This window comes from Ranitomeya imitator, chromosome 1 (assembly GCF_032444005.1).
Source record: "Ranitomeya imitator isolate aRanImi1 chromosome 1, aRanImi1.pri, whole genome shotgun sequence".
Taxonomy (NCBI): domain Eukaryota; kingdom Metazoa; phylum Chordata; class Amphibia; order Anura; family Dendrobatidae; genus Ranitomeya; species Ranitomeya imitator.
In genome coordinates this window covers 497,289,755-497,312,229 of record NC_091282.1, presented here as the reverse complement: position 1 = coordinate 497,312,229, position 22,475 = coordinate 497,289,755, and positions in this window count along the sequence as shown.

The following is a 22,475-nucleotide window of genomic DNA, read 5'->3' as shown; positions in this document are numbered from 1 at the left end:
CTCTCTGTGACTGCAGGCTTCTGAATTCTCACAGCGCAAGCACTGAACACTTTTAGAATTCTCCCTAAGAATAGATGATCATTTGAGCACAAGTTTGCGATATCCGGCCTTGCTCAATTCATTTTCATTGAGTGAGGCAACACATGTCTGGTCAGCACAAGACTACATGTATGCAAATCATCAGCATCAGAGAATCCTGACAGCGTGCAGGGCGCACTGTGAGAATTCAGAAGTCTGTCGTCACATAGAATGACTGCAGACTTATCACAAGCCTGAACAACCCCTTTAATGATCCTAGGATAAGCAAAAATATGAATTACTCAGTGTAAAAAAAAGCCATTTACATCCAGTTATAGATGACGTTACCTCTGATTGGAGTCATTCACTTTCTTTTCTCCATCTTATCCAGACTCCATGAGTTTTCTCAGCCGCAGCTCATCTCTGCTGACTTCCTTCTTCTACCGTTTTGTGCAGCACGTCCCCACCTGATGCCATTGAAAATAATAGTGTTATTATAATGCTCCAGAATAAAAATGTCCCCCCATGTTACCACACAAGCACTACTCAGTCTCTATTCTGTGCCCACTCACACTTTTCTCCCCCATACTGTCTCCTCACACTATTCCACCTCTCTTCTCCATACTGCCTCCTTGCTCATCCCATCACCCTTTCTCCCCATACTGTGTTCGCATACATTTTTCCCCTCACTACTCATACTGTGTCCGCACCCATCCCCCCTCTCACCATATTGTGCTTGCACACCATACTGTATCTGCATACATTCTCTCCCTTCACTCCCCATATTGCATTTGCACCCATCCTCCCTATTCTGTGTCCGCACCAATCTTCCCACTCACCGTACTGTGTTTGCATCCATCCCTTCTCATACATTCCCCTCTTGCTCCTCATACTGTACTCAAACCCACCCCCACTCATCATACTGTGTCCGCACCATCCCTCCACTCAACATGTAGTATGGCCGCACCATCACCCCACTGACCATATTGCATCTGCACCCATCTCCATACTGTTTCCTCATGCTCCCCATCTCCCCACTTGCTCCTCACATAGTGTCTTCAAATTTTTCTTGCTCCCCATATTGTGTCTGCATCTGTCCCTTCCTTGATCCCCAAACTTGTTTTCTCAAGTCTTCCTCGCCTCCCACCTTACACTAAGAATTCCCTCCCCCTCCCCCACACTAAATCTCCCCACCCCTCCCCCACACTAAATCTCCCCACCCCTCCCCCACACTACATCTCCAACACCCCTTCGCCTACACTAAATCACCCTGACACTAAATCTCCCCGACACTAAATCTCCCATCCACACTAAATCTCCCCTACACACTAAATCTCACCCCACACTAAATCTCACCTACACACTAAATCTCCCTCATACACTAAATCTCCCTCATACACTAAATCTCCCCCTACACACTAAATCGCCCCCAAACACTAAATCGCCCCCAAACACTAAATCTCCCCTATACACTAAATCTCCCCATACACTAAATCTCCCCCACACACTAAATCTCCCCCACACACTAAATCTCCCCCACACACTAAATATTCCCACCTTAAATCTCCCCGTTACACTGAATCTTCGGTGTCTTCAGCTCCACTGGAGCACTTATCACCAATGTGCACCTCTGTAGTGCAGGCAAGTGATATCAGCAGTCAGAGCTTCAATTGTACTCGCATTTGGAAAACATGAGTACAATTGTTCACTGGGAGCCAGAGTGCTGCACCTTCTGTGAGCAATTCACTTTACAGCCAGCTCAGAAAATTGCTGACTCACATTCTGGGGGAGGCAAAATGCTGTGACTGGGAGGAGACACTTCAGGCCACTGCATTAGGTGGCCCTATGGTGCCCACATGCCAGCTGCGTCTGAGGCAGATGCCTTGCTTGCCCCCCAGCTATGACTCTGTATCAGGTCCTGTATTAATGAAAGTAGAAAATGATGTATCAGTGGACAATGGATAAAATAATAGAGATAAAAAGAATGATTGTCTACCAATTAAACTTAAAAAGGTTGTCTCAAGCTCATAAATAGTTAAAATTGCAAAGTGCCTGTAAAAACAGGCAACTTTGCAATATATCTTATCTTTTATTAAAAATCCCTCAAAAAGCATGTTATTTTTAATTCTATAGTGTTCCAACCAGCTTGCAGTTTCAGAGTGGACGCTTATCCAAGTAAGGTGTGTGTGCCGCTTGCAGGCTCTATGCTTCAGACCTGCTTGCGCCACTCTAAATTTGGCCGAATGACTTGATCTGATCAGTCTCAGTCCCCCTGCGCCTCTCTCATGTAAATCTGCTAACTGAAGGGGAGAGCACGCAATTAAGACAATGGCTAAACTGTTAATCTTGAGGAACGCACTTCCCCCTGCAAAATCAATAAGCTGGAGGCTGGGAGCGATGAAAACTTACTTTCATAAGCTAAAATAACTATATAAAAAAAGCCAAATGAGTATTACTCGCCCTCCAAGGAACGAGAGTCGGCTCTCCTACGGCTGTCCTGGTCTTCGTTGTTTGGCTGCAGCGCTGCCATGTCAACAGTGCTACAACCAATCAGTGAGCTCAGTGGCTCTGCCAAAATTGTGCAATTGTCTTGGCCAAAAGTTTTGAGACTGATTTCCACAAAGTTTGCTGCTTCGTTGTTTTTAGTCAGATGTTTCTTTGTTCTAGTTTTTATACTTTTATTGACAGATACATTAGATCGAGTTATGCAAAGATTGATTACTTACCGAGCTGGCCATTATTTTGAAAAAACTTTTGCAATTCGACCTGGCAGCTGGATATCAGCTTCCGGGCCCTACTTAGTGCTTGGAGTTTATCAAAATTTCTGTGGTTTTGTTTGTCCACCCGCATTTGCGAATTGACCACAGGTTTTCTATGGAATTGAGATCTGTAGATTAGCTGCAGCGCTGTCAGTATAACCTCAGTGCTGCAAACAACACGGACCGGGGCAACAGTGGAAAGATGGTACTTGGGAAAAGGAGGGTATTTAATACTCAGTTTGCTTTTTATTTCCAGCTACCGCAGCCTAGGAGGGCAAGTTTTCTAAAGGAGGATAACCCATCAAAGAACTGAAGGTGCATTTTGAAACCCCCTTTCTCAACCCTGTGCAGAGTTTCACAGGGTGTTTGCTCTGACTGTTTACGATAATGCTACAAATAGCCAATTCATTCTTATATTTGAGCTGTTTTTCTATTGTAGACATCCAAGTTAGAATATCTTAGATTCCCGTATGACTTCTTTCCAGATTTGACCTCACGGCCTCCTCTATATCACCAGAGAGGCAGGATATTTGGCTGAGAGTGGATTGTGGTTACCTGCACTCTGTCAGAGCGCTAGGCAGATCACACAGCAGCGGCGTTCTCACATCATTTAGCACACACAATATTATTCTCAGAAGGTAGGACCATTGAGACTGGTTTATAGTCTGCCCAAACCTTCCCTGTGCCTGGCCTGTGTCACTTGACAGAACAGGTCATACGGCTTTATAGTTCTCACATAGTACACACACTGAGGTTCATGAATAAGAAGCCTTAGCCCAAAATGGAAAAACATGGCATAAAGTATTCTCTCTTTGTATGTTTCATAGATTCTACGCTCCCTGTACTCCCTGTTATAGTATGGCTTCTGAATCAGCTTCTGGTTCTTAGCGCTTACACATTTTGCCACAGTAGTCAAGATTCATTAATGTGCTGATTTCCTTTTCCAACAAATGTGTCACTAGTCAGATATCCAGCAAATATACTAGTGTCCTATAAAAATGTATCAGTATCAAATTTGGTGTTGGGCAGCATTTCCGCTATGCAGTCATGCCATTCTTTCCGATAGGAAATAATTTCTTATTGACCATAACTTGGCTATCTCATACATAAATTTGACTTGCAACTATTTCTAGTGTGAGAGTGATCAAGAAATGCCAACAGAGTCGAAGAGAAAGTGGATTCCTGGAAAGTAAGCAGAGTCGGACCACCTCTTCTCTCCTTGCTATTCGAAAAAGTATTTCTTGTAAATTAAGGTTTTACTGCCATTGAGTGCCCCAAATATTACTACTGAACGATACCTGAATCTGAATGATACGCCAGATCATTTCACTGTACATTATACCGAGTGGTTTTCATGTTCTCTAGGACAACCTAATAGACATTCAAGCTGTGCAATAGCCTATAAATCCAACACTGAATGGTGCGTAAGAGAAAACTAAAAGAGGCTCAAGTATAATGACACATGATGATAATGTCACTATATTTTAAATGTATAGTTTATACAGTATAGCTGTCATGTTTTGTGACAGCAGTTAGTGATATTTGCCATGATGGGTGGTTTGGTTTAATATCTAAGTCCAGTATTATAGATCATTTGTGACCCTCTTGTTTTACTAATACTCTGCACCTTTAATTATTATAAATAATCATAGGATTGTTGTCTGATCAAATTGAGATAATATTTACAATGGCATGCAAAAGTTTGTACCCCCCTGGTCAAAATTACTGTTATTGTGAACAGTTAACTAAGTTGAAGATGAGATGATCTCTAAAAAAAAGGTCTACTGTAAAGATCATATATTTCCTTTGTATTTTAGGAGAAAAATATATATGTTGTAAAAAAATTTTCATTTAAAAAATTACAAAAAGGAAAATGGGTCAATTCAAAAGTTTAGATTTGTGTGCTCAGTAGTGTTGAGCGATACCGTCCGATATTTGAAAGTATCGGTATCGGATAGTATCGGCCGATACCCGAAAAGTATCGGATATCACCGATACCGATATCCGATACCAATACAAGTCAATGGGACACCAAGTATCGGAAGGTATCCTGATGGTTCCCAGGGTCTGAAGGAGAGGAAACTCTCCTTCAGGCCCTGGGATCCATATTAATGTGTAAAATAAAGAATTAAAATAAAAAAATATTGATATGCTCACCTCTCCGGAGGCCCCTGGACATCACCGCGGGTAACCGGCAGCCTTCTTTGCTTAAAATGAGCGCGTTTAGGGCCTTCCATGACGTCACAGCTTCTGATTGGTCGCGTGCCGCTCATGTGACTGCCACGCGACCAATCACAAGCCATGACGTCATTCTCAGGTCCTAAATTCCTAGAATGAGGAGTTTAGGGCCTGAGAATGACGTCGCGGCTTGTGATTGGTCGCGTGGCGGTCACATGAGCGGCACGCGACCAATCAGAAGCTGTGACGTCATGGAAGGCCCTAAACGCACTCATTTTAAGCAAAGAAGGCTGCCGGTTACCAGCGGTGATGTCCAGGGGCCTCCGGAGAGGTGAGCATATCAATATTTTTTATTTTAATTCTTTATTTTACACATTAATATGGATCCAATACCGATTCCCGATACCACAAAAGTATCGGAACTCGGTATCGGAATTCCGATACCGCAAGTATCGGCCGATACCCGATACTTGCGGTATCGGAATGCTCAACACTAGTGCTCAGATAACTTTGACCAAGGTTTCAGACCATAATTAGCCTGTCGGGTCATGACTTGTTGTTATTATCGTTAGGAAAGGCCAGGTAATGCAAATTTCCCAGCTTTATAAAAACCCAGAAAATGTAAACGGTGGAGGTCCACAAAGCAGGAGAAGTCTATAAGTAGATAGCAAAGCATTTTCAAGTTGTCCTTTCTTCAGTTTAAAATGTAATTGTAACAACCCTGCTGGCATCACTGCATGGCCTCCCATCCCCCACCTGCCTTACACACCAACTTACTCACTACTCTGGGCCATGCTCTGAGTTCTGTCTTCTACCGGCTCCATGCTGTGTGCCTCTTGTCTCCTGCCTGCTGTCTGCATACTTCCTGGCTGTGTGCACAGGGGGGCAGCGCCGGCTCTCCCTGATTCTTATTGAGACTGTGTGCATTCTCCTAAGTTGTCCCCAGCCAATTGCCAAGAGGCATCAGGTACTTAACCCTGCTGTTATCTTCGGTCAAAAACGACCAACCTTGAACTTCAATATTCTTTAAAATATTCAAGATGCGGCTCTGAAACCCGTGGCCGACCGACCCATCCTCATTTAAGTCAATCAACCACAAGTTTCAGATCCGCATCTTGAACACCCCAATAAATACCAAAGTTCAAAATCGGTCTCCCCAGACTGAAGACAACAGCAGGGTTAAGGCATTCCTACCCCAGGGGAATGCCTGAGCAACTTACTTCCTCAGTTAGTGTGTTGCTGCTTAGGTGCCAGGTCCTGTCTTTATCTCTTTTGTTAGCCACCCTGTGTGTTAGCCACCCTGTGGGGCTTTGTACCCTGGCCTGTACCTGTGTTCTGTTACTCTCGTGCCTGCCACTCAGTGGGGCTTTGTACCCTTGTCAGTGGCTGTATCCTGTTGGAAATAAATTGTAGCCGACAGCACTTCAACGCAGGAATGCATGTTCCAACCCAATGGCCCAATTGGAGAGAAGTCACAGTCCAGTACAGCTCTGTTCTGCTGTAGCTCTGTGCTCTGCTCTCGCTTTGTGGTTCTGCTCTGCTCTTGTTCTGCGGTTCTGTTATACTCTTGCTCTGTGGTTCTGCTCTGCTCTCACTATGCAGTTCTGCTGTGCTCTCATTCCGTGGCTCTGCTCTTACTCTGCGGTCCTGCTCTACCCTGCTCCTCTCCTTGTGGTTCTGCTCTGCTCTCTTTGTCCTTCCAGTGTGAACAGGTCCCTACCTGTTCCCATATACCACTTGCATCGGTCCCTGTTCCTGTCCTTCCCGAATCAGTCTCTGCTCCTCCAGTGTGTACCGGTCTCTACCTGTTCCCATATACCACACACACCTGCCTGTGTTCCTGTGCCTTCCGAGTCAGTTCCTGTCCCTTCTGTCCCAGAAGTATGCAAAAGAACATATAAACAAGCATGTTGCATTTTGATAACAAGTCCTGTGGACCGATGAGGTTAAGATAGAACTCTATGGCAACAATGATTAAAAGTATGTGTGGAGAAAAAAGTCTTTGATTCCATCCACACAGGACTAAATCTGTCAGAAGGTTTTATGACTCACTACAGAATCTGAAGAATCTGACCATAGAAGTTGAGGGCACCAGGCCTCTAATCTTACTTGGATATTGGGACTATAAAACTTTCACACCACCAATCTAATCCAATTAATGATTCAGTCTCTAAGCTCAGTTTGTTTGTTTAGTCAAAGGTTCATTTATGATATCATGCCTCTTTTTTTCAGTTTGCTTGTGCATATATTTGTGTTTCTTCAGAAACTTTGTTATACCATGCCTGAGGTAGAAGTCCCGAAAGCTTGTTTGGTAACATAATTTATTTTATTTCTGTTTGCAATTAAAAGGTATCATAACTACAAGATTATCTTGTTTTTCACATTGAGGGCATTATTTTTTCAACTGGCTAACAAAGTACCAAACCCCCTTTTTTGGGGGAGAAAAAAGGAAACAGAATTTCAAGAAAAGAACATCTCACCAACCATTAAGCATGGGGGTGGATCAATCGTGCTGTAGCACCATTTGTAAAAAAGCTGAAGTTTAAATGGATAATGATCCTAAACACACCTCAAAATCCACAATAGACTACCTCAAAAGGCGCAAGCTGAAGATTTTACAATGGCCCTCAAAGTTCCCTGGTTTGAACATCATTGAAAATCTGTTTCTAGACGTCAAAATAGCAGTGTATGCAAGATGACCTAGGAATCTCACAGAACTGGAGGAATTTTCCAAGGAAGAACGGAAGAAAATCCCTCACACAAGAATTGAAAGACTCTTGGCTGGCTACAAAAAGCGTTTACAAGCTGTGATACTTTCAAAAGCGGGTGCAACTAGGTAGTAACTATGCAGCGTAGCCAAACGTTTGCATCTGCCCATTTAAAAATGTAAAAAAATGACAATATGATTTGTTTGGCCAAAAATACAAAGGAAATGTGTCATCTTTAACTTTAGACCCTTATAGAGAATATTTAATCTTCAACTGGCTTAACTGTTCACAATAATAGCAATGTTGACCAGGGGTGCCCAAACTTTTACATGCCACTGTATATAAAATCAATATTTTAGAATATAGTTTTATTTATGATCTATCTGTTCATTCTACCCCCCAAACCATTTACAAGTGTGTAGGTTATAAGAATACAAGTGAATCCACATCTTTGTTAGCCAAAAATTCTACTTGGGTGCAGAGAAATTCACTTTAATAGTGACATGTAAATAGGGCTAGAAGTGCTGTGGTGGGGTGGAACAGTTCCGCTGCCTCAGGTCCCAGCTTTATTCTTAGCCTAAGGACTCGTGCACTTTAAAAATCAGACAAGTTCTATGTGTTGTTTTGAAGGATGTTACTTGTTACCCTATGGGGCAGTGCACATGTCAGATTAAGTGGTCCTGGGGAAAAAAATGCAGCATGCACAAGTTGCATCTGACTATTGGATTGCACTTGGCCATTCATACCTATGGGTCCGTGGAAAAAAATCGGACTGCACTCGGAAAATTTTAAAGAACTGGCAGAATGGAGAAAATGGAGAATTTTTTTTTATTCTCCACTTCTGATCAAACTTTGATCAACCTCTAATCAAAGTCTGATCAGGGTATGATTAGCATAAATAATAATAATAGTAATAATAATGATTGGACCAATTTTCTCAGATGAGAGGTAAATGGTCTACACTGTGTTCCAAAGTATTATGCAAATTGGATTTAAGTGTCATAAAGATTTAATTGTCTTGTTTTTCAAATAAACTCATGGATGGTATTGTGTCTCAGGGCTCAATGGATCACTGAAATCAATCTTAAACACATGTGATAATTAGTTTTCCAGGTGATTCTAATTAAAGGAAAACTACTTAAAGATTATGTTCCACATTATTAAGCAGGCCACAGGTTTCAAGTAATATGGGAACTAAAAAGGATCTCTCTGCTGCTGAAAAGCATTAAATAGTGCAATGCCTTGGATAAGGTATGAAAACATTAGATATTCCACGAAAACTTAAGAGTGGTCATCATACTGTGAAGAGATTTGTGACTGAAACAGAGCACAGACAGAGTTCATGCAGATAAAGGCATAATGAGGAAGGTTTCTGCCAGAAAAATTCATGGGATTAAGAGAGCAGCTGCCAAAATACCATTACAAAGCAGCAAACAGTTATTTGAAGCTGCTGGTGCCTCTGGAGTCCCTCGAACCTCAAGGTGTAGGATCCTTCAAAGGCTTGCTGTGGTGCATAAACCTAATATTCAGCCACCCTTAAATAGTGTTCACAAGCAGAAATGGTTAAAGTGGGCCCAGACATACATGAACACTAATCTCCAAATAGTCTTGTTTACTGATGAGTGTCGAGCAACTCTGGATGGTCCAGATGGATGGAGTAGTGGATGGTTGGTGGATTGCTACCATGTCCCAACAAGGCTGCAACGTCAGCAAGGAGGTGGAAGAGTCACATTTTGGTCCAGAATCATGGGGAAACAGCTGGTAGGACGCTTTAAGGTTCCTGAAGGTGTGAAAATGACCTCTGCAAAGTATATAGAGTTTCTGACTGACAACTTTCTTCCATGGTCTAAAAAGCAGAAACGTGCCTTCAGGAGCAAAATCATCTTCATGCATGACAATGCACCATCTCATGCTGCAAAGAATACCTCTGAGTCATTGGCTGCAATGGGCATAAAAGGAGATAAACTCATGGTGTGGCCACCATCTTCACCTGACCTCAACCGTACAGAGAACCTTTGGAGTATCATCAAGCAAACGATTTATGAGGGTGGGAGGCAGTTCACATCAAAACAGCGGCTCTGGGAAGCTATTCTGACTTCATGCAAAGAAATACAAGCAGAAACTCTCCAAAAACTCACAAGTTCGATGGATGCAAGAATTGTGAAGGTGATATCAAAGAAGGGGTCCTATGTTAACATGTAACTTGGCCTGTTAGGATGTTTTGGAGTTAAATAGCTTTTTTGTTCAGTGAATGTGACCTCCTAATGCTGCAAATTCCACAAATGAGCATTTTCAGTTCTTTAAAACATCAAATGTTTAGGAATTCTACTGTGCCTAATAATTTGGAACAGTGCATTTTGAGTTTTTATTTATTTTGGAGATTATACTGTTATCAATGGGAGGTTTCTTCAATAAAATTCGATGTATACTAAACGGGTGATGACTTTTATTAGACTGACTGTCATTTGCACCGACCATTTAGGAAAATCCGAGAAAAATATCATTTACGTAATAATTTGGAACACAGTGTAGCTTTATTCTACCCTAAACTAACTCACGCCCAATTTGCATATATATTCCACAATAAATTTCTCTTTTTGGCTAATAAAGCTATGAAATCACTGATATTCTTTCACATATGTAATTGGCTTGAGAGGTAGAACGAGGTGACAGATTCCCTTTGAATAGTATCATTTTATATAAGCCTATAGGTAGCATGAGTAAGAAGCATTCATTTACCGTTAGCCAGTTGGAAAAATCCCAGGCAGTACAGAGCAGTGAAATGAAACTCGCCCTATTGGTAAAGACAGAGGAAATGCATTTAGTTTAATGGTAAATAATGATATGTGTGCTCCATTTCCTTCAGTGCCTTGGCAAATAAGTGAACTATGGAAACTGTTCTCATTTTTGATCTCCTTTATTACTGTCCGCAATAATTCAAACTATATTTGCATAGTAGATGAGAGATGAAGGGTTGGCATCTGTTGATGCACAATCTTCTGAAGCATTGTCTGTCTTCCAACATGGTGCTTCTGGCATTGTCCATTACCATTTTGGTTGGATTCTTGTTGTGTTTGGACACTGTTCCATTTTCCCTGTGGTTTTTGTGGCTACTTCGATCAAGCAGTGTGGTCCCAGTGCCTGCTAGAATGGACTGTTTGATTTTGTGCCAGGCCACTGTGCTGCATGGAAGCCAAATACAATGTGCTTCAAGCTCAGCATGTCTACCTTGCTCCCGTCTCCTTCAGTCATTAGCTGTGGTTTTACATCACTGTTCAAACACTTTCTGAGCTCACTTACATGGCTCTTACCACAGGTCTGGATGTGCTACGTTCTTAGAGAAAAAAAAAATCAAACAATACATGGATACTTTGCAGTGGGCAAGCAAAAACAAAAGATTTGCTAACATAAATCTAAAACTACCCGATATCTGTTTATTCTAGAAATGTATACACTGTATAATGTGGTAAAGGAACAACAGAGTTGTGATCAAACATTCCCAAAAAGATTTTAAAAATTGCACCTTTATTTTGAAAAAAAAATTAAATCCATTGTCATCATCTAAGGGAAAAGTCGGGAGGGAGATGTGGCACCAAAAATACACGGTTTACAAATTACTATGGGTTCTTAGTCATAGCCTATTTCCAAATAGTATCAACGTACATTTGTGCAGTTTCTTGTCACAGGAAGGGTAGTGGCAACAAAGTTAGTGAAAAGAACTAAGATATTATAAAACAAATGTGAATTTCAAAATTAACGCAAAATCCAAGTATCCAGTATGCAGTTAGGTCCAGAAATATTTGGACATTGACCGAATCTTCGTTATTTGGGCTCTGCACTGCCACTATTTTTTATTTAATAAACAATTGAGATGCAATCGATGTGTAGATGTTTAATTAAAGAGGATGAACAAAATTATCCTGTGAAACAATTTAAGAATTTGAACCATTTTTCTACAAATCTCCTCATTTCAGGGCCTTAAAGGGAACCTGTCACCTGAATTTGGCGGGACTGGTTTTGGGTCATATGGGCGGAGTTTTCGGGTGTTTGATTCACCCTTTCCTTACCCGCTGGCTGCATGCTGGCCGCAATATTGGATTGAAGTTCATTCTCTGTCCTCCATAGTACACGCCTGCACAAGGCAAGATTGCTTTGCGCAGGCGTCTACTATGGAGGACAGAGAATGAACTTCAATCCAATATTGCAGCCAGCATGCAGCCAGCGGGTAAGGAAAGGGTGAATCAAACACCCGAAAACTCCGCCCATATGACCCAAAACCAGTCCCGCCAAATTCAGGTGACAGAGTCCCTTTAAGAGAAATTGGACAAATTTGATTTTCCATAAATGAAATGTTTATTTGAAATAACTTCTAGAGAATCCTTTGCAGGCAATGTCTACTTGTAGTCTGGAAGCCATGGACGTCACCGAACTCTGGGTTTCATCCTTTGTAACACTTTGCCAGGGCCTTACTGCAGATTACTTCATTTTTGGCTGGTTTGTGGGTCTTTCTGCATTGTAGTTTGACTTAAGAATGTGAAATGGATGCTTGATGGGGTTGAGATCTGGTGCTTGACTTGGCCATTGCAGAATTTTCTACCTTTTTGCCTTAAAATAAACTCCTGGGTTGCTTTCGCAATATGTTTTAGGACATTGTACATCTGTACTAAGAAGCGCCGTTTACTCAAACTTGCTGCATTTGGTTGAATCTGAGCATAGATACACTCATAATACTTATGGCTGCTTCTGTCTTCAGTCACATCATCAATAAACACTAGTGACCCAGCACCATTGGATGCCATACATACCCAAGCCATCACACTGCCTCCACCATGTTTTACAGAAGATGTGGTGAGCTTTGGATCATGAGCCATTCCAAGCCTTCTCCATACTTTCTTCTTCCTATCATTTTGGTCCAGTTTTATCTGTCCAAAGAATGCCTTTCCAGAACTGGGTTGGCTACTTCAGATGGTTTTTGGTAAAGCCTAATCTGGCTTTTCTATCTTTCAGGCTGATTAATGGTTTGCACCTTGTGGTGAACCCTCTGTATTTGCTCTCATGAAGTCGTCTCTTTATAGTAGACTTAGATACTGAAACACCGACTTCCTGGAGAATGTTCTTCACTTGGGTGGATGTTGTGAAGGTTTTTTTTTTCATCACGGAAAGGATTCTGCAATCATCCACCAGTATTGTCTTTAGTGAACATCCAGTCTTTTTGAGTTTCTATGCTCAACACTGCACTCTTTGTTTGAAGACTATACCGAATTGTTAGTTTGGCCACTCCTAACATTTCTGCAGTCTTTCTGATGGATTTCTTCTTTTTTCAGCTACATGATAGTCTATTTCTCTTCCATTGAGTGCTCCTATGACTGCATGTTACTGGATGTGAGTTCACAGCAACAGCTTCCAAATGCAAATGGCACTCCTAAAATCAGCTCCAGACCTTTTACCTGCTTAACTGATGATGGATAACAAGGGAAAGAGCTGTTAAGATACAGAGCTTATGAGATAATCAAGCAAATATCTTTGGTCCCTTAAAAACGAGGCAGCTGCAAATTAAAAAGCTGTAATTCCAAAACCATTACTCCAATTGACATGTGACTACCCTCAAATTAAAGCTGAGAGTTTGATTTTTAAGCCCATATTGATTATATAACTGTAAACAGCTATAATGCCAAAACTTACGTCAATGTCCACATTTTTTGGGACTTAACTGTATATTAATTATGATTAATATACAGTTAGATCCAAAAATATTTGGTTCAGAAATGTACAGTATAATTTTTATAGGTACAGCAAATCGTTTTAAAGTTTAAAGCTCTCTGTTTCCATAACTCCATATTGAAGATAAAGCTGGCCTTTTTCATTAGAAGTGTGCGCAAGGCCGGTGTTTGGGGCAGGCAGACAAGGCAGCCGCCTGGGGCTTCCACCCACAAAGGGGGCCCCCTGTGTCTGCAGCCCCTTTATGAAGTGCCAGAGGGTTAACAGCATTACTTACAGTTAATAACGCTGTGCATCCTCTGTAGTCCTTGATACCAATCCCCCTCCAATCCCCCCTCTCTCTCCCCTGTAGTGTCAGGTTAGAAGTTGAGAGGGGGGGGCGATCACAGTACAGCAGAGGTCAGACCTGGGGCAGGACAATGTCTGCAGCCCTGTGTGTGTGTCACATCCTCCTCATCATGACTGCTCCTACATCACTGTCCTCAGGGCCTGGTAAGTATAAATATATATGTATAGGTTTAATAAGTGGGATTTCTTGCCTTATAAATGGGGTTGGGACCATCAGTTGTGTTGAGCAGAAGTCTGGTGGATACACAGCAGATAGTCCTACTGAATAGACTGTTAGAATTTGTATTATGGCAGGAAAAAAGCAGCTAAGTAAAGAAAAACGAGTGGCCATCATTACTTTAAGAAATGAAGTTCATTCAGTTTCAAATTGGGAAAACTTTGAAAGTGTCCCCAAGTGCAGTGGCAAAAACCATTAAGTGCTACAAAGAAACTGGCTCACACGAGGACCGCCCCAGGAAACGATGACCAAGAGTCACTTCTGCTTCTGAGGATAAGTTTATCCGAGTCACCAGCCTCAGAAATCACAAGTTAACAGCAGCTCAGATTATAGACCAGGTCAATGCCACACAGAGTTCTAGCAGCAGACACATCTCTACAACATCTCTACAACAACTGTTAAGAGGAGACTTTGTGCAGCAGGCCTTTATGGCAAAATAGATGCTAGGAAACCACTGCTAAGGACAGGCAACAAGCAGAAGAGACTTGTTTGGGCTAAAGAACACAAGGAATGGACGTTAGACCAGTGGAAATCTGTGCTTTGGTCTGATGAGTTCAAATTTTGGATCTTTGGTTCCAACCACCGTGTCTTTGTGAAACGTAGAAAAGGTGAACGGATGGACTCTACATGCCTGGTTCCCACCATGAAGCATGGAGGAGGAGGTGTGATGGTGTGGGGGTGCTTTGCTGGTGACACTGTTGGGGATTTATTCAAAATTGAAGGCATACTGAATATCGGTGTCACTAGTGTTTTCAATCAGTGTGCCGTCCGTGTGCCATCTGTGTTTTTCCAGTATGGATACTGGAAATGAAATTACAAAGCCTCTCACATACTTTCCATGTTAAACACGTACAGCACACATACAACACACGGACGGCACACGGCATGTTTACATGGACCCATAGACTTGTATTGGCCCTTGTCATCTGTGCTGCTGGGAAAACACGGACATGAGTGCAGCACCATAGGTTTAATAGGGGACATGTGGAAAACATGATACACAGTTGTGTGAAGAGGCCATACAGTCACATAACGGAAAACATTAGCAGAATTGCCTTCTTTTTCTACATCCTACCTCACAAACAGCAGAATATAAAGCGATAGTTTGTCACCCCAAACTATCAGCATCAGACATACAGATGGTCTTCGAGCTACAGAATTCTTCCTGAGTATGTCTAATTTACCAGGTGATATTAGAGAATTGGTCATTGAATTATTACATTTCACATTGACACACAATTTTTTTGTCTTTAAGGGGTCTTTCTTCCTGCAGCTCCAGGGAACAGCGATGGGGGCTTCCTTTGCCCCGGCTTATGCCAATTTGTTCCTAGTTCTGTGGGAGAGAGACCTCGCCCTGCCGGATCAGTCTTTGCCAATGTGCAGTGTCCTCTCCTGGACACAGTACATCGATGATATTTTGCTGATCTGGCAGGGATCTTGTGATGATCTTCATGAATTCATGAGATCTTTGAATGACAACGACCAAAATATCTTTTTCACCTATAAGTGTGACTCTTCTTCTATAGAATTTCTTGATGTAATGTTAAAAAAGGATTACCCACAAATGCAGAGAAAAAAAAAGAAGGCAGCACTCACCGATCTTCAGAAGCACGCTGTGCTAGGAGATATAGGTGAGCGGAAGTAAAAACCTCCCCCACCACATCACCCGCACTGCATATACGCCCACTACAATAAATGTGATGTTTAAAACCATGAATACACATTAAAAACACAAATATTTACAAATTGCTACTATAATTAAGCTGATAAATCATCAATGGGCAAACATTCTCGTCAATATTTGTAATCGCTCACCTCTGCTGCCTATTTTAACCAAGTAAATGAGACAAGCTATTACCATTCCTTATTTATGTTATGGACCTTCTAGTGCCAATGCACGGGAGGCCAAAAACAGAGGGGGCAAATTTGTGCTACCATAATAACCATCTAATGTACTAGTATATTTCACATTAACAGTTTAATGTATATAAACAAAAATGTCCAAAAACATAATAGTACTGCTTAGAGGGTTCCTCCACCAGGATAGGAAATCCCACAGAAAGCATATATGGAGTGTGGAAAGCTAACACTAACCCAAAAGATACAAAAGTATCAGAACACACCACTCAGGGAAAATATTTAAAAAAGTAACAAATTTTATTGAAAGTATACACATCTTAAAAACGTAACAAAAACAATAAACAGAAAAGTAATAAGAGGAAGGATGATACCCGAGTAAAGTGCACAAAAATCAGAGAATAAGGTAAAAAGTAAAGCAGGTTATGGGAATGAGGTAGAAATCCACAGTCTCCGTACTGGCCGACATAAATGATTAACCTATTGCTAGCCACCGTTAAAAGTGCGAGTGCATAGAGAACTAGTAGTTACCAACACATACCCATAGAGTCTGTCTGTCCTTAATCTCAAGGGAAGCCCCGACGCGCAATTCGCGTTCTTGCTTTGTCAAGGGGAAGAAAATTGTGCGTGCTATGTCTCTGATAAATCCCCAGTTTATAAAGGGTGCTAATTACCACCGCCGCCAATGCAGCATCGCGCATGGCACCGCCGCCCCCGGGTCTCAGCTGCAGTTGTTTCCGGCACTCACGATCGGTGTGCGGGGAGGAAATCCTCCATGATGTCATATCCGCACAACCGATGGTGTAGAGGCCTTCAACAAAATGGTGATTCCCGGGTGCAGTGCGCATGCGCGTCGCCATGTTGTTAGGGTCAAATTTCAACATCCTTTCCACACCGCTAAGATGATCAATCGGTAGTACTAACAGATGTAACTCCAGTCCCGCACGGTAAGGAACTCACATTAAAGCAAAAGGAATAAGATATAAAGCATACCGCCACCATAAATCAGAGTATTTAAATATTTAAAGGCACAGTTACATATATATTTTTCTCTTGCAAAAAGTGCATCACATAACATTTAACAATAAAGCAAAACAAGATAGAGATTTGTCAGAGATAGTAATGAGAGGTCCGCTTATATCTAATAAGCGTAGTACTAGATTAAGAGACGTGTTGGTCCGTAATCGAATATCTGTAGACACCAATAATTGGCTTGAAAAAAGTGCTCCTAAAGGTAATTACCGCTGTGGCCATTGTCCATACTGTCGCTATCACATTATAGGCCAAAGTTTCTATATAGGCCCAATCAGTCAGACAGTCAATACCTTTATATCCTGCAAGACAAAAAACGTGGTGTACGTGATATACTGTCCCTGTGGACGTTTTTACATAGGTAAGACCATACGGTGCCTGTACATACGATTCCGCGAACATTTTAAATCGGTAAGTACAGGAAAAGGAGTACCTCGCCTCATCAGTCATATTAGAGACACTCATGGAGGAGATCCCAATGTCCTGACCTTTGCAGGAATTGAGAAAGTGACTCTACCCCCCAGTGGGGGTGATTTACATAACATGCTATTGAAGAGAGAGGCAAGATGGATTCTACAGACAGGTGCCACGGGCCCGTTAGGTCTAAATGACCGGGTCAACATGTCTATATTCCTGTGACTCTAGGGTCAGCGGTTCTCTCTATCACTATATGTACATTAAACTGTTAATGTGAAATATACTAGTACATTAGATGGTTATTATGGTAGCACAAATTTGCCCCCTCTGTTTTTGGCCTCCCGTGCATTGGCACTAGAAGGTCCATAACATAAATAAGGAATGGTAATAGCTTGTCTCATTTACTTGGTTAAAATAGGCGGCAGAGGTGAGCAATTACAAATATTGACGAGAATGTTTGCCCATTGATGATTTATCAGCTTAATTATAGTGGCGATTTGTAAATATTTGTGTTTTTAATGTGTATTCATGGTTTTAAACATCACGTTTATTGTAGTGGGCGTATATGCAGTGCGGGTGATGAGGTGGGGGAGGTTTTTACTTCCTCTCACCTATATCTCCTAGCACAGCGTGCGCTCATTTACTGACCCGTAGAAGCGCCAGGTAGGCGCGAAACGGCCGTTGTCAGTCCCCGCCACACTCTGTACCCCTGCACTCCCGGCCGTGAAGATGTTATGTGAGTAAATAAAGACACCTTCTTCTGAAGATCGGTGAGTGCTGCCTTCTTTTTTCTCTGCATTTGTGGATTCATCGGCTTGTTTCCCGGCTATAACACCCGACATCTGCCGGCTTTTCTCCTTGCTGCTAGTGGACGGACGCAGCTTAAACACATTACGGTGGTGCGGTCAGCTGTTATCTCTATTTACGGTTAAAAAAGGATTATAGAGGGGAAATACAAACCGATATTTTTGCGCAAGCCGACTTCTGCCAACATGCTGTTACACGCATCCTCCTCCCATCTGGGTCATATCATCCAATCTGTCCCCACCGGGCAATTTTTGTGCCTACGGAGACTCTGTCCTGCTGATGCAGACTTTTTTACACAGAGGATCTTAAGGAACAATTGCGGAAATGTGGCTTTAGCAATCGTATGATTAAAAAAGCATACAATTGTGTTAAGTATTCTTCTAGAAACAGACTATTATACGAGACAAGGCAGCCAAAGGATTCAGACAACGTACGGTTTGTCACTAATTTCCACTCACATTTCTCGAGGATGAGAAAGATCCTCGATAAATCTTGGCATTTACTTAAGGCGGATCCAGTCATTACTAGGTTCCTCCCGGACAGGGCTGCGATATCAGCCAGGAGGTCAAGAAAACTGTGGGACCGTTTAGTCCGCAGTCACTACATAGGGGAACCAATAACCACATTTTTAGATCAAGTGGAGAAACATTGCGGAAGTGTTCAGTAGGGTTGAGCGAAACGGGTCGAACATTTTCAAAAGTCGCCGACTTTTGGCGAAGTCGAGTTTCATGAAACCCGATCCGACCCCTGTGCGTGGTCGGCCATGCGGTACGCGACTTTCGCGCCAAAGTCGCGTTTCAATGACGCGAAAAGCGCCATTTCTCAGCCAATGAAGGTAAACGCAGAGTGTGGGCAGCGTGATGACATAGGTCCTGGTCCCCACCATCTTAGAGAAGGGCATTGCAGTGATTGGCTTGCTGTCTGCGGCGTCACAGGGGCTATAAAGGGGAGTTCCCGCCGACCGCCATGTTACTGCTGCTGATCTGAGCTTAGGGAGAGGTTGCTGCCGCTTCGTCAGAAGCAGGGATAGCGTTAGGCAGGGTCCATTAACCACAAAACCGCTTGTGCTGTAGCGATTTCCACTGCCCAACTCCACCTTCGGTGTGCAGGGACAGTGGAAGCTCCTTTTTTTTTTTTTTTCCTCAGCGCTGTAGCTCATTGGGCTGCCCTAGAAGGCTCCCTGATAGCCTCATTGCTGTGTGTACGCCGCTGTGCAAACCAACTGCTTTTTTCAAAGCACAAATCCTCTTGTTCCTTCCTTTCTGCACAGCTATCTTGTTTGTTTGTCCACACTTTTTATTTAATTTGTGCATCAGTCCACTCCTTATTGCTGCCTGCCATACCTGGCTGAGATTACTGCAGGGAGATAGTAATTGAAGGACAGTTCCTTTTTTTTTTTTTTTTTTTTTTTGGTGGGAGATTAAGATTGACATTTCTGCTAGAGTGCCATCTCTGTCTGTGTCATCTCTCACTCAGTGGGCCATAGAAAGCCTATTTATTTTTTTGCTTGATTTGGGTTCCAAAATCTACCAGAAAAAATCACAACATCAATCAGTGGGAGAAAAATATTGGCCTCAGGGCTTGTGTGCCACTCCTTACTCCTGTGTGTGCCATCTCTCACTCAGTGGGCCATAGAAAGCCTATTAACTTTTTTGCTTGATTTGGGTTCTAAATTCTACCTGAAAAAATCACTAAATCAATCAGTGGGAGATAAATATTGGCCTTTGGGCTTGTGTGCCAGTCCTAAGCGTGCCATCTCTCTCTCTCTCAGATAGTGGGCCATAGAAAGCCTATTTTTTTATTATTTTATTGGGTTTATAAATTTTCCCTGGAAAAAAAAAAAAAGTGGGAGATTAATATTGGCCTCTGGGCTTGTGTGCCAGTCCTGAGTGTGCCATCTCTCTCACAAATAGTGGGCCATAGAAAGCCTATTTATTTTTTTGGTTGATTTGGGTTCATAATTCTACCTGAAAAAATCAATCAATCAGTGGGAGATTAGTATTGGCCTTTGGGCTTGTGTGCCAGTCCTAAGCGTGCCATCTCTCTCTCTCAGATAGTGGGCCATAGAAAGCCTATTTATTATTATTTTTTTTATTGGGTTTATAAATTTTCCCTGGAAAAAAAAAAAAGTGGGAGATTAATATTGGCCTCTGGGCTTGTGTGCCAGTCCTGAGCGTGCCATCTCTCTCACAAATAGTGGGCCATAGAAAGCCTATTTATTTTTTGGGTTGATTTGGGTTCCTAATTCTACCTGAAAAAATCAATCAATCAATCAGTGGGAGAAAAATATTGGCCTCAGGGCTTGTGTGCCACTCCTTACTCATGTGTGTGCCATCTCTCACTCAGTGGGCCATAGAAAGCCTATTAATTTTTTTGCTTGATTTGGGTTCTAAATTCTACCTGAAAAAATCATTAAATCAATCAGTGGGAGATTAATATTGGGCTTTGGGCTTGTGTGCCAGTCCTAAGCGTGCCATCTCTCTCTCTCAGATAGTGGGCCATAGAAAGCCTATTTATTATTATTTTTTTTATTGGGTTTATAAATTTTCCCTGGAAAAAAAAAATGGGAGATTAATATTGGCCTCTGGGCTTGTGTGCCACTCCTGACTCCTGTGTGCGTCATCTGTCACTCAGTGGGCCCTAGAAAGCCTATTTTTTGTTTTATTTGTTTTCTAAATTCTCCCTGAAACAATCATTTTATTTTCTTTGGTTTCTAAATTATTCCTGAAAAAAATCATTTTTTTGGTATTTTTTTTTCTCTCAAGTCTCCCTGAAAAAAAAAAAAAAAAAAAATCTGTGGGAGATTCATATTGCCCCTTCTGCTTGTGTGCCAGTCTTGACTCCTGGGTGTGCCATCTCTCTCTCTCTCCCCAATTGTGGGCCATAGAAAGCCTATTAATTTTTTTGCTTGATTTGGGTTCCAAAATCTACCTGAAAAAAATCACTAAATCAATCAGTGGGAGATTAATATTGGCCTCTGGGCTTGTGTGCCACTCCTGACTCCTGTGTGCGTCATCTGTCACTCAGTGGGCCCTAGAAAGCCTATTTTTTGTTTTATTTGTTTTCTAAATTCTCCCTGAAACAATCATTTTATTTTCTTTGGTTTCTAAATTATTCCTGAAAAAAAATCATTTTTTTGGTATTTTTTTTTTCTCTCAAGTCTCCCTGAAAAAAAAAAAAAAAAATCTGTGGGAGATTCATATTGCCCCTTCTGCTTGTGTGCCAGTCTTGACTCCTGGGTGTGCCATCTCTCTCTCTCTCCCCAATTGTGGGCCATAGAAAGCCTATTAATTTTTTTGCTTGATTTGTGTTCCAAAATCTACCGAAAAAAATCACTAAATCAATCAGTGGGAGATTAATATTGGCCTCTGGGCTTGTGTGCCACTCCTGACTCCTGTGTGCGTCATCTGTCACTCAGTGGGCCCTAGAAAGCCTATTTTTTGTTTTATTTGTTTTCTAAATTCTCCCTGAAACAATCATTTTATTTTCTTTGGTTTCTAAATTATTCCTGAAAAAAATCATTTTTTTGGTATTTTTTTTTCTCTCAAGTCTCCCTGAAAAAAAAAAAAAAATCTGTGGGAGATTCATATTGCCCCTTCTGCTTGTGTGCCAGTCTTGACTCCTGGGTGTGCCATCTCTCTCTCTCTCCCCAATTGTGGGCCATAGAAAGCCTATTAATTTTTTTGCTTGATTTGGGTTCCAAAATCTACCTGAAAAAAATCACTAAATCAATCAGTGGGAGATTAATATTGGCCTCTGGGCTTGTGTGCCACTCCTGACTCCTGTGTGCGTCATCTGTCACTCAGTGGGCCCTAGAAAGCCTATTTTTTGTTTTATTTGTTTTCTAAATTCTCCCTGAAACAATCATTTTATTTTCTTTGGTTTCTAAATTATTCCTGAAAAAAATCATTTTTTTGGTATTTTTTTTTCTCTCAAGTCTCCCTGAAAAAAAAAAAAAAATAAAAATCTGTGGGAGATTCATATTGCCCCTTCTGCTTGTGTGCCAGTCTTGACTCCTGGGTGTGCCATCTCTCTCTCTCTCCCCAATTGTGGGCCATAGAAAGCCTATTAATTTTTTTGCTTGATTTGGGTTCCAAAATCTACCTGAAAAAAATCACTAAATCAATCAGTGGGAGATTAATATTGGCCTCTGGGCTTGTGTGCCACTCCTGACTCCTGTGTGCGTCATCTGTCACTCAGTGGGCCCTAGAAAGCCTATTTTTTGTTTTATTTGTTTTCTAAATTCTCCCTGAAACAATCATTTTATTTTCTTTGGTTTCTAAATTATTCCTGAAAAAAATCATTTTTTTGGTATTTTTTTTTCTCTCAAGTCTCCCTGAAAAAAAAAAAAAAAAAAAATCTGTGGGAGATTCATATTGCCCCTTCTGCTTGTGTGCCAGTCTTGACTCCTGGGTG